Below are 12,329 nucleotides of genomic sequence, written 5' to 3'. Positions count from 1 at the left end.
GATTATTGATCCGTTCCCTGGGTAATTAGCCATTCATCTCTGCATTTGATTATGGCCCCTTGAAGGGCTGTCACATTTTGCTTGACCTTTTAAAATATTTATGCCAGGCTAGCTTTTGTACTGTACATCCATGTCAGAAATTTCACTTTTGCATATCAGGCATTTGGCTGCCAAGAAAGGCAATAATATCTTTAGATTTACAGATTTGAAAAAACACTCTTAAGCGCTTTAATTAACAGGAAGTAAGGAGGAGTGAAATGAAATCATGTACAACAGACTATCTAAGATCAGTCTTCAGTATCTGCGTAAAAACTGCAGATGAAAAAAAAATTATATTAAGCTGAACTCTAGGCAGATAAAAAAATACACATATTAATGCAGCTCTTTATTCATTAACACATCATTAGATATATTGTTTTTAATCAAGGAAAATTATCTAAGCCTCTTGCAGTCACTTATACAGTAGGAAGCTCAGACATGAAGAAGAAGCAGAAGTTCATGTGCTGATAAAGAGCATGCTGATAGAAGGAGAAAGCACAGTGAAAGAGAGTGACAGAGAGATGATCATCAATGTGATAATTCTTCTTCACTGCCTAGTCACAAGCTGAGTATGGGTCTATGACAGTTTGGGTTCAAAGAGAGTGGGTTGAATGGTTCTGGCTTTCACTTAATGATGACAAACTGAGAATATTTAGTGTTGAAAGAGAAGTACTACAGGGGGCAGCTTCTACTAAGGTGAGTATGGCAGCAAATTACAATTTTTTTTTAGTGTATCTTTTAATAGGCTATTCTTTTTTGTTTTTTGTGATTTTGGCTGGAGACCAGTTTTAAATCTACAGCAAGCAATGTTTTTTTTGTAACCACCAGAAACAAAAACATATCAAGTTTCCCCACTCTATTTCTAAGACAATAGTATCAATTTGAAGAAAGAATGTCCCAGAATCCCTTCTGTTCAAGTCCAGAGACCCAGTTTTTTCCTTTTCCTCCATTGGGAACAATCATCTTGTTTCCCACACAATATAGTTAAGGTCTAGTTAGACCATCACAATACGCACACCAAAGGAACCTCAGTGTACTACTAACAATTATATCTCCAAATAGGGTGATTAAAGTGACCCTTCCATTATAGGGTCAAAAGTTATAAAAGCAATGCATGTAAAAAAGAGGCAATATACTTACCTTTTGGCAGCCCAAGTTTTTAAATTCTGGGACAATGGTGCTTTCCAGCAAGTATTGAACCCTTTGTGTTTGAAGAATACCTTATCCTCCCATTTACAGGCATGTTTCTTTCCTAGTAAAACTGAAGTTTAGTCAAATTTTAGTTTGCTATACTACATCAGGGACATAATTTACTTAGCTGGTTACTGCACTGCATAGGAAGTTTCCCTCCACTGCCCCAGGTCCTCTCCACAGTACTTATCTTTTGGGGCTGCAGGAGTTAAAATCAGAGGATGGAATTATGAAAGAATTGCACTGCTGACCCACCCCTTCCATCCTCCTCCTTTCATAGAACTTTTAGTATTCTTTCACAGAATGCAAAACGGTTCTGTGATTAGAGGAGTTGGATCCTGACATTCATCTGCCTGATTGCCAATAACAATTCCAATATAAATCCCATAGTTTGTATACTCTATAACTAACACCACTTATTAGGATTTTTTTTTTACCAAATACACGTAACAGAATACATTTTGGCCTAAATTTAAGAAGAAATTAGGTTTATTTTGTTCTTTATTGGATATGTTTTATAGCAGAAAGTAAAAAATTATGTTTTATTTTTTTAATTTTAGGTTATATAATAAAACAATCATAATAAAAAATAAAAACGCAATGCTGATCAAATACCACCAAAAGAAATTTCTATTTGTGTGAAAAAATATATAAATTTTATTTGGGTACAGTGGTGCTTGACCGTGCAATTATCAGTTAAAGTAGCACAGTGCTGAATAGCAAAAAATGGCCTAGTCATGAAGGGGGTAACATCTTCCGGAGGTCAAGTGGTTACAAAACAGTGTAAATAACACTGAAAAAATATTTTCATTTTAATAAATCTTTATTGAGATTTATTAAGAAAATACTTTTGTATAGAAAGGCAACAAGGTTTAACAGTCATGAAAACTGCAATAGTAAGGCACACAATGAATTAGTGCAAACCTATTGGAGCCCCAAAATAAGATGGGGGCTCAGAAGTAGAATTAATCAAACAAGTATAGAATCAGAGTCAAGGAGCAATATAGGACTGAGTGTTAATAATACAAATTTATGCTGTATCCACATTATACAAATTATGGCAATCGGGTACTTAAAGTGTTACTAAACCCACAACAATAAAATCAGTTTGTATATGCAGTAAAGCATGCTTGTTATACTCATTGTGGAACCTAAGGGGTTAATCATCTGCATTGTGTAAAAACACTGTATGATCCTGACTTCTCTGATCCTCCCCTTCTTTCAGTGCCCCCCCTCTTATCTCCTGATAAGACATATTGTATGAAGTCACTCTGCACATGCTCAGTTAAGTGTGTATTGCTAGAGAGGTTTTTTTTTTTTCTTGGGAGAGTGCATATGATCAGCACAGGGCCAATCAGCACTATCAAGACAGAGGTCATGGGTCCTGCATCCTCATAGAGCAGAAAGAAAACTCCTCCTACAAGCTGTAACCAGTGCTCTGCTGGACACTAATAGAAGTCACAATACTGCTCTAACTGCTGATGAGAAAAGGTATTTATCAGTTTTTATTTACTAAAGTAATTGCATTTCCATGTAGTGTGTACTGAGGGAGACCAGATAGAGTGAATGCAGGGCCCTGGGTTTAGAAACACTTTAAGTATTTATGGTATCACTCTAATCGAGATTTCCAAAGATTAAGAGCTACATAGTACTCACCACTGGATGATGCAAAAAGTATTTTATAGTTAGCATGAATATGAGTCATTTGTATCACTTCGCTGATGCTCAGGACCTTAGGGTCTTTCCAGTGTCTGACCAAGGTAAGACGTGCAGCTAGGACAATATGTATCAATACATTTCTAAGGCGTGCCCACCCACCCCGCGCTCCCACATTACTGATGACCAGTGGGCGGAGCCTGAGTATGGCGGCGGAGGAGAGCTCAATGTAGGAGCTCTCGGACGGAGCTCCGTGTCCTGACCTCCCTAGGTCCCCTGGGATCCCCCCGAGACATGTGGATAGTCTGGTGACTTGCCTCTTACCCTGGCCTGGCGGCTCCCCGGGACGGAAAGTGGAGGTGTGCGGGGGGAGTGAGGAGAGTGGCTGGTGAATAGCGGTGAGAGAGCGGTTGGATGCTGGGAAGTCGGCGCGAGCACGTGACCGGCCGCAAAGCACTCCTGGGAGTTCGGGAAGCCGGCCGGCCGGCGTTCTGCGGTGAGAGAGCAGAACGGATCTGTCGGCTGGGGATCGGTGCATTCTCCCTCTATTCCCCTGAGACCCCCAGGGCATAAATCAAGCTAAGAAGATATCCATTGAGCCCTGGTCAATAGAAGATTAAAGAGACTCTGAAGGGTCCCCCCCCCCTCCCTCCTTGAACAAAGACCCTATGTGACCTGAAGGAGAGAGCACTCAGTGGGGCCACTGGATGAAATAAACGAGGAGGGTGAGTGACTTTAAGTTGAAACCTTCTATACCCTAACTGTGATGCATTACATGGCTCCCAAAAGGGTAGCAGGGGGTAAGTGAAAGGGGGGACCCCCGGCGTTTGCAAAAAAGGTGGAAAAAATTTGAGGACAGAACAGCCCAAAAAGACCAGCCGGGGAATAGTGCAGAGACTAGTATACAAGAACTTTGATTCTCTCCCCCCCAAATCCATGAATTTTATAATAGAAGAACAAAGAATAAAAGTTACAGAGAAAATGAAAAATAAAAGTGTAAAAGGAAGTGGGCTTAAAGGGTCCCAGACTGGTACAATTAAAAAATATACCTCCCAAGGAAACGTAACCCCAGAAAGACCCCAGAATAGGTCTGAAAGAGGAGAAGTTGATCTCAGCATGGAAAATAGCCCAAGAGTATCACTAGGCCTGGACACCAGCAATCAGCAAGCATTAGGAAATATAGAGATGGAAAAAGATTTACAAATACCTAATAAAAAAGAAATGGCAGAAATGTTTAAAGATCTGGAGAAAACAATAAAACAAGAAATGGTAAATATCCGAAGTGACCTGGGACACCTGCTGGTAAGAGTTGAGGAAACGGAGGAGAAAGTTAAAAATCAGACCCAGGCTATCTCTGAGCTTGAAAAAGTAATAATTAGCATAGGGAAAGCCCAAGAAAAATTGAAATATAAAGCTGAGATACAAGAAAATAGAGACAGGAGGAGAAACGTCATGATACGTGGGGTCCCAGAGAACTCTAAGGGAGAAAACCTGCAAGAAGTGGTTTGTAAAATATTAAATATTATAACAGACAGCACTGAAATGGAAAAGACTAAAATAGAAGGAATTTTCAGAAAAGGAAACATCCAGAGATATCTGGGGAAAGAAAGCCCGAGAGACATCATAGTTAAATTTTATGAGTTTCGAGATAAAGAAAAAATTTGGAAGAAGATAAAAGGGAAACCAGCTATTAAGTATGAAGGTGGCGATATACAGATATATGCGGACTTGGCCCCAGAGACTCTGTGGAGAAGGAGAACTTTGAGGCCCCTATTGGAAAGGTTAAAAGAATATAATGTGCAATACAGATGGGGGTCTCCTGAATGTTTAATAGGATGGAAAAATGGGGTTACGGCGCACCTCAGGTTCCCAGAAGATCTGAAACATTTTTGTGACAGTTTAAAAATACAAAGAATGGAAATTCCAGGCTGGGAAGAAGATCAATGGGAATTTAGAATGAAGAGAAAAGAGGATTGGCAACTTGTGGGGGGGAGGGGGCGGGGGGAGAGGGGGAGAGAGGTGGTGGAGGAAAGATAAGGCTGTTTTTTTTTTTTTTTTTTTTTTTTTTGCTCTTTCCTCTACACTGGTCAGCCCTCACCCTACTGCCCCTGCCTTATGGTGCTGGGGATGAACTTAGGAGGGACCAGGGGAGCTATGAGGAGGCCGGACAAGGGGAAGGTCGTCCATGCCCAGAGTTTTTAGCCCAAGGACTAGATCAAAAGTGGAAGTTTCTTCCATAAATGATCAATAGGCAAAAGATGGGCCTAAAAAGAGGGGGGGGGAGGGGGGTGGGGGGGAGGGGGAAAGCTGGGGGGGGTGGGCAAGTGGGGAGGGGGGGTATTCTTCCTGCAAAAAAAAAAAAAAAAAAAAAAAGATACAAAAGCAAGTGAGAAGGGAGAAGAAGGGGAAGAGAAGATTTATGGAAGATGGAGGAGATTCAGTTTATAACATATAACGTAAATGGGTTGAACTCCCCTGGGAAAAGATTTAGACTGTTTAAAGAATTACATCATAGAGCAGCCTCAGTAGTATTCCTACAGGAGACACATCTTGAGATAGAATCGAACGTTAGGCTGAGATCCAGAAATCACCCAACATGGTATTATGCTGATTCCCCGGTTAAGAGAGCGAAGGGTGTTGCAATAGGTATGGCAAAGAATACTAGGTTTGAGCTGGAAGATAGAATGACAGACCCAGAGGGGAGATTCTTGTTCTTAAAGGGAAAATTACAGGAGATCGAATGTACACTGGCCAATATTTATTGTCCTAATAAAAGTCCAGAGATATATCTGAAAAAAGTGCTGAGGAAGTTGATGGACTTTAAAAAAGGCTGTTTGATTCTCGCAGGGGATTTTAATTTTTGTATGGACCCACAAAAAGATGCTACCTCCCATGTACAGAGAGAAGGAAGTAGGGCTCTGAAACTCTTGAAGAAAGAACTACATATAAGTCAATTAGTAGATGCCTGGAGAATTACACACATGCAAGATAGAGATTATACCTTTTTTTCAAACATGCATAAGAGGTATTCAAGATTAGACCACATATTAATAGAACATCAATTAATTGACCACCTAGTTCAAATTGAAATAGAGACAACCTCTTTATCGGATCACGCCCCAGTTAGAATGAAATTGGAATGGGGGAAGGGGAAAACAGGAGGGCTGGGGTGGAAACTGAATGAGACACTATTAGTAGAAAACGAAATAGCCCAGAAAATAGGGGAAGAGATTGAACGGTATTTCCAGGAAAACGAGACAGGTGATGTGTCCATAGCTACAGTGTGGGAATCTCATAAGGCATACATAAGAGGAATATTGATAGCGATTGGGGCAAGAAAGAAAAAAGAAAGAAGAGAGAAAATGAGCAGACTCTTAGAAGAAATAAGTATGCTAGAACAACAACATAAGAATAGAATAATAAAGGAAATAGAGTTGAAGTTAAAAAAAAAGAAAGAAGAATTGGAAGGTGTAATAGAAGAGGAGAGGAGAAAAGCATATAATAGGGTTTTGAGTGAGAGATATAGATGGGGAGAAAGACCGGGAAAATACTTTATGAGGGCCCTAAGGAAAAAGAAAAATAGAAATTATATAGAAAAAATAAAAGATGTTAAGGGGAACCTGAAACACTCAAATAGAGAAATCACCAAAGTTTTTATGGAATATTATAGAGATCTGTATAATATAAATCCCCTGCGGGAATCTGAAAACATAGAAAGTGAGAAGAATCAAAAGAGAAAGAAATATCTAGAGAAGGCTGGGTTACTAAAATTAAGCGAAGCCCAAATGAACTCCCTGGATGCAGATATCTCACAAGAGGAAATAAAATTAGCTCTGAAGGGTACAGTGTCTGGGAAAAGTCCAGGACCAGATGGTTATACTGTGAGATATTATAAAAAATATAGTGAAATCTTAGTACCAAAACTTAGAAAATATATGAATGCATTAGGTGGAGAGATGGAAATAAGAAAAGAATCGCTACAAGCTCAAATGGTGCTTATCCAAAAAGAGGGAAAAGATGCTACACAGTGTTCGAACTATAGACCTATTTCATTATTAAACACTGACACTAAGCTATATGCAAAGGTCTTGGCAAATAGATTGAAAGAGCTAATGCCGGAATGGATACATCAGGACCAGGTGGGCTTCGTTCCCGGGAGGGAGGGTAGAGATAATGGGTTACGATCATTAATGCTGATCCAAAAAAGTAAAAAGGGAAAAGAACCGGTGATTCTACTCTCTATAGACGCTGAAAAAGCGTTTGATAGAGTGAACTGGAGATTCATGATGGATACGTTGGAAGTCATGGGAATCGGGCCCACAATGAGAGAGTGGATAGGAAAGTTGTATAGATACCCCTCTGCAGTTGTTGTGGTGAACGGTGAGAGGTCAGAACCCATTGAGATGTCAAACGGTACAAGACAGGGATGTCCACTGTCCCCATTGTTGTATGTTGTATTACTAGAACCACTTCTGTCAACACTACGGCTAAATAGAGATATAAAGGGAATTCAGATAGGAGACACGGAACATAAAGTCGCCGCTTTTGCTGACGACTTGCTGTTCTATGTGAGAAACCCCAGGATGACACTGCCAAACCTAATGAAGCTATTGAAGGAATATGGAGAATTGTCAAATTTGAAGATTAATCCAACAAAAACGGAGATTCTAAATATAAATATTTCAAAAAATGAAAAAGAAAAAATACAAAAGGAATTTCCCTTTAAATGGAAAGATAGAGATATAAAATACTTAGGAGTAAATCTCACAGCTTCATATAAACACCTTTACAAATTAAACTATATTTCACTGATTAATGAGATTAGAGAGGAGCTAAAAATATTGCAAGAGGGAACTCCGACATTGATAGGTCGTATTAACCTAGTAAAAATGATAATAGTACCAAAAATCATGTATAGATATCAAATGATACCAATTAAACTCCCAGAGACCTTTTTTAAGTTAATTAAGAAACTGATAACAAAATACATATGGAGGAATAAAAAACCAAGATTGTCATATGAGTTGTTGAGTAGGAGGAAAGAAAGAGGTGGTTTAGGGCTTCCAGACTTTAAAAGATACTACAAAGCTGTAATATTGGCAAGAACTATAGATTGGACACAGAACTATAAAAAAAGTTGGGTGAGGATAGAGAATGAACTTAGTGGAACAGATTTGGGCAAGGCGATATGGATACCAACACAGTATAGGGGTTTAAATGATAATGTAAATACATACACATTGAATGTTTTAAAAATTTGGGATAATTTACACAAAAGTTTGAAATGGTCTTTTAATTCAACACTGATTTCACTAAAAAACACGGAGTTTTTCCCCCCTGGTAGAGAAGAAATAGGAGGTAGGTGGTTTAAAAAGGAAGAGGTTCAATTAAGAGATATTTTGGTGGGGGATAAAATAGGATCATTTGTGGAATTGAAAAAAAAAGAGGGTGAGATTTTCACTAAATTAGATAAATGGCAGTATTTTCAATTGAGGAGTTTTGTTGGAAGTTTGCCAAAACCTTTAAGGACAAGAGACAACTGGAACTTGTTTGAAAAGGTTTTGGGTACACAAGGTGATGGGAAACACGGGATTGCTAAGGTATATAAAATACTCACAGAACTAGATATAAATACAAAGCCAACATATATAATAAAATGGGAAACTGACATGGGAAGTGTGATAGATGAGGAGAAGCAGAGGAGAATATATAGATTAACCCACGAAAACATTTCTATGAGAGAGGTAGAGATGAACTATAAGTGTTTGACAAGATGGCACATTACACCAACTGTTGAAAATAAGATGTGTAAAGAGAGTTCACCGTGGTGTTGGAGGGGATGTGGTGAAATAGGTACAACATATCACATATGGTGGGGCTGCCCAAAGATTCAGGTATTCTGGAAAACAATAACCCAATTGATAAGAAAAATAACAGAAATAGATATTGGATTAGACCCAGAAGTGTGTATTTTGCATAACATGGACATATCAGTCAATAAATATAAAAAATCAGGGATATGGTGCTACATTAACGCTGCAAAAGCTCTGATACCCAGGTTTTGGAAGCAAATAGAAGCTCCGAGGGTAGAAGACTGGATAGAAGGGGTTGAGCAGATTAAAAAGATGGAAAGGTTGTGCCATGTCCAGGAAGATAGGATGGTGATTTATAATAGGAAATGGGAGAATTGGGAAAAAGCTAAGTTATACATGAAATATAGGAAAGATTAAAGAAAATAATAGGAAAACTGCACTTGCTGAGATAAAATGATGTAGAGAATAGGAAAAGCAGGAAGATGGGATTTGGGTGAGGGTGGAGGAGGGGGGGGGGAAATTTGGAATAAAGTAAATAAAGTAGAAATGTTGGATACTATGGTGTATAGATATATATATAAGTTTGTATATCATGATGTTGAAAAGTATTTAAAATGAAAATCAATAAATATTTAAATTATAAAAAAAAAAAAATACATTTCTAAGGATATGTGGGACTGTGTCTACACCCAAGGAGAATAAGACCATACCTGGGGACAAAGGAACTAAGATCTAAAACTAACAGTCAGTGAGCTGAGAGGTGTGGGCAAGACCAGATTATATGAAACCATTTGCCAGTAGCACCACAGTTTCTCCAGCAATTGGGTGACAGATGTGTTGAGGATTTAGCAAAGTGATACAGGGTTAAGTACCAATGCAGCAAAAACTTCTGGGTCAATTCCTATAGGTCTGTGCTTTTAGTTGCTGCATAGGTGGCACTCAGAGCCTTTTGTCAACACCCGGGGGAATACTCAATATCAAAATCGTTTTCCCATGCTATAATAGATGATGATTTTAGTAAATTAAGCTTTGTCTTGAAAAATAGAGTAAATTAATATGTGTAGTAGACGCCTTGTAGAGTTGGGCTGCTCACCACAGTAAGGAAGTATCGAGACTCTTATTACGTTGTAAGAAGTGTACAATTTGTAAGTATGTGTAATAATCAGTATAAGAGATAACGTGTGTCAATTGTAGTGTTCTAAAGGTTTTAAGAGAAGGGCCTACATATAAATCCTCCAAAACATGAATACCTTTGGAGGCCCAATGCGAAAGATTAAGGTCATGTATGATAAGGCACAAAGAGGGTAAGGGGAAGGAAAGAGTAATCTGTTTGTTATTCCTAGGGGTCATGTTCAGTAAATTTTACCATATCAGCAATGTAGCTTCTATAGGAGGGGAGAATTGGGTAGGTTTGTAGAATATGTAGTGGTAAGCTATTACCGTGTTTCCCCGAAAATAAAACATCCTCCAAAAATAAGACCTACTTACAGGTTTCCTTCTGGGTGAAATATAAGGCATCCCCCCGAAAATAAGGCCCCCCTAGGCTCTGTAAATTAATGAAAATTAATTTACCGTAAACTGGTTGCAAGGGCCGCCCCGACTGGCATCTAGCAACCAGTGACGTGCTGTGTGGAGGCGGAGCGGAGGGCGGAGTGAGCGGTGAACGCGGGGCGGGAGAGAGGAGGAGACTTTCGCAGACGCGTGTAGAAGAACAGGAGGATCAGAGCGGACGGGACGCGGCGAAGGTGGTGAGTGCTGGTCTGTCGTTGGTGACACTGCCTGTTATGATGATTGTTATGATGATGTTCCAGAAGATGATGACATGATTGTCATTGAATAAATGAGTTAATTCTTGATACTGTAGGATTCACAGTTTGTCTGGTTTGTGTTGACAACTACCGTACTACCGTACGGTATACAGGTAATAAATTTCCTTTATTTTCATTTAACAATAAATGTGTACCGTATTCTTCTTCATGGAAAAATAAGACATCCCCTGAAAAGAAGACCTAGCGCATCTTTGGCAGCAAAAATTAATATAAGACACTGTCTTATTTTCGGGGAAACACGGTAGATAGTTATATAGATTTTTTCCTAGGATTTGGTGGCTTTCTAGTTCTGCCCATTAAGTATGTGGCACTGAGGAGAACCATGTGGGTCAAAATTGAGGCTAGGTAATAATCCCGGATTAAAGTGTGACCAACCCCTCTAGCTTTCCTTAGTTTAATCAGAATAGCTTATATAGTAAAAAAAAAACAATGGAATGCTTCACGAATTTGCATGTAATCCCAGTGTAGGGGCCATGTTAATCTTCTCGGTACCATTCCAAATTTAGTATATGTTCTGCCGAAGCAAGGACACAGAAAAACTATTTTAAATGTGCAGACAATAGCACATTATAGGATATATAATGGAAGCTAAATAGAAAAAATATGCCTGAAGTTAAAAAAAAATCTGTCAATTATAAATACAATGATTTCATTATGAATATATATTAAATTGAATGTATAAACCTACACTATATTATTTAATGTTTCTCTACATATACTGTACATACAGTATTCTTTATTTGCCAATATAAAAGAAAATTAGCGATCATTGACCAAACGTGCATGCTTCTTTATCTACACTCCTGTTCCAGATGGTTCATTTCTCTAAGATACTGAGCATATGTACTTTGTGTGTTCTCTTACACTTTCCAAGGCCCATCTCTTAAAAAGATTGCAGTGTTTGACACATCTGCTGCTGTCCGGTCTTTGGTTTGCAAGCCATCGTATTAGCAGGCGTGTTAAAAATATGAACAAAGCATGTATTCTAAATTTAACTTTTATTGTTATATTAAAGCACTACAAATGAAAGGTATGCCTAAATACTCTATGTCTATTAACATTAATTAAAAGACATATATTTTACTTCTCATGAGTTATGCAGTAGACCGCTACAGCCCTCACCCCCCCATAAAAACACTATAAAAATATAAAAAGAAAAATATTAGGAAAAAGAAAAAGCAATTACTTTCCTTTCTGGAGAACATTATTTAGGGTTCTTAGTTTTCTCAGGATCCCACCAGAAGGCTGAGTGATATCACTTGCATCTAGGCGAGGATGCCTAATGACAGGGTGCTAGGCAAGCAACTCCCGTATTTCTTGTTTTTTATTAGATTGCGTAGGGGGTCTGCTACATTGCGAAAGCTTCATTTCTTACCTAATGTTTTAAAATCTTTTTCTCCATCTCTGTTTTTCCCAACTAATTTTTTGTATACATTTTAAAGTTTGGTTTGCCTTTGAAGTTGCTGTTTGTCATTGAGCTCTGATTTTTACCTAATTTTAACAGTGTTCTTCAATTTTTTTCCCAACTGTTATTCCTAAATGGATATGTTATTAATATCATGTATGTGTATAATCCAAGGGCCTTTGTGACAGGCTTTTATGCACAGCAGACACATTTTGCATTCCCATATGAGCCCATGGTAATGCAAAACCAACTTAAAGTTGGTCAAATGCATGTCTGAAAGACGACAAAAGTACCAATAATGAATTTTGATTGATCTCAGAAGAATCTCAACCTGATGTCCAACTGATGCCATTAACACAAGCCCAAAGCATGTTGACCCAAACCCTTACAGGTATC

At 38.5% G+C, this 12,329-nt stretch overlaps 1 non-coding gene across 1 annotated transcript; it reads right to left on the bottom strand.

Moving 5' to 3' along the window:
• Positions 1-10,951: 10,951 nt before the first annotated feature.
• Positions 10,952-11,058, bottom strand: LOC149469462 (U6 spliceosomal RNA). The gene has a single exon (XR_016311578.1). It is a non-coding gene; the product is annotated as a U6 spliceosomal RNA (small nuclear RNA).
• Between the last annotated feature and the right edge of the window lie 1,271 nt (positions 11,059-12,329).

This window comes from Staurois parvus, unplaced genomic scaffold (assembly GCF_062004578.1).
Source record: "Staurois parvus isolate SC_StPar_1 unplaced genomic scaffold, SC_StPar_1.0 ptg000070l, whole genome shotgun sequence".
Taxonomy (NCBI): domain Eukaryota; kingdom Metazoa; phylum Chordata; class Amphibia; order Anura; family Ranidae; genus Staurois; species Staurois parvus.
Note: the sequence above shows the minus strand (reverse complement) of the source record. Positions and strands in the feature narration are given on the sequence as shown.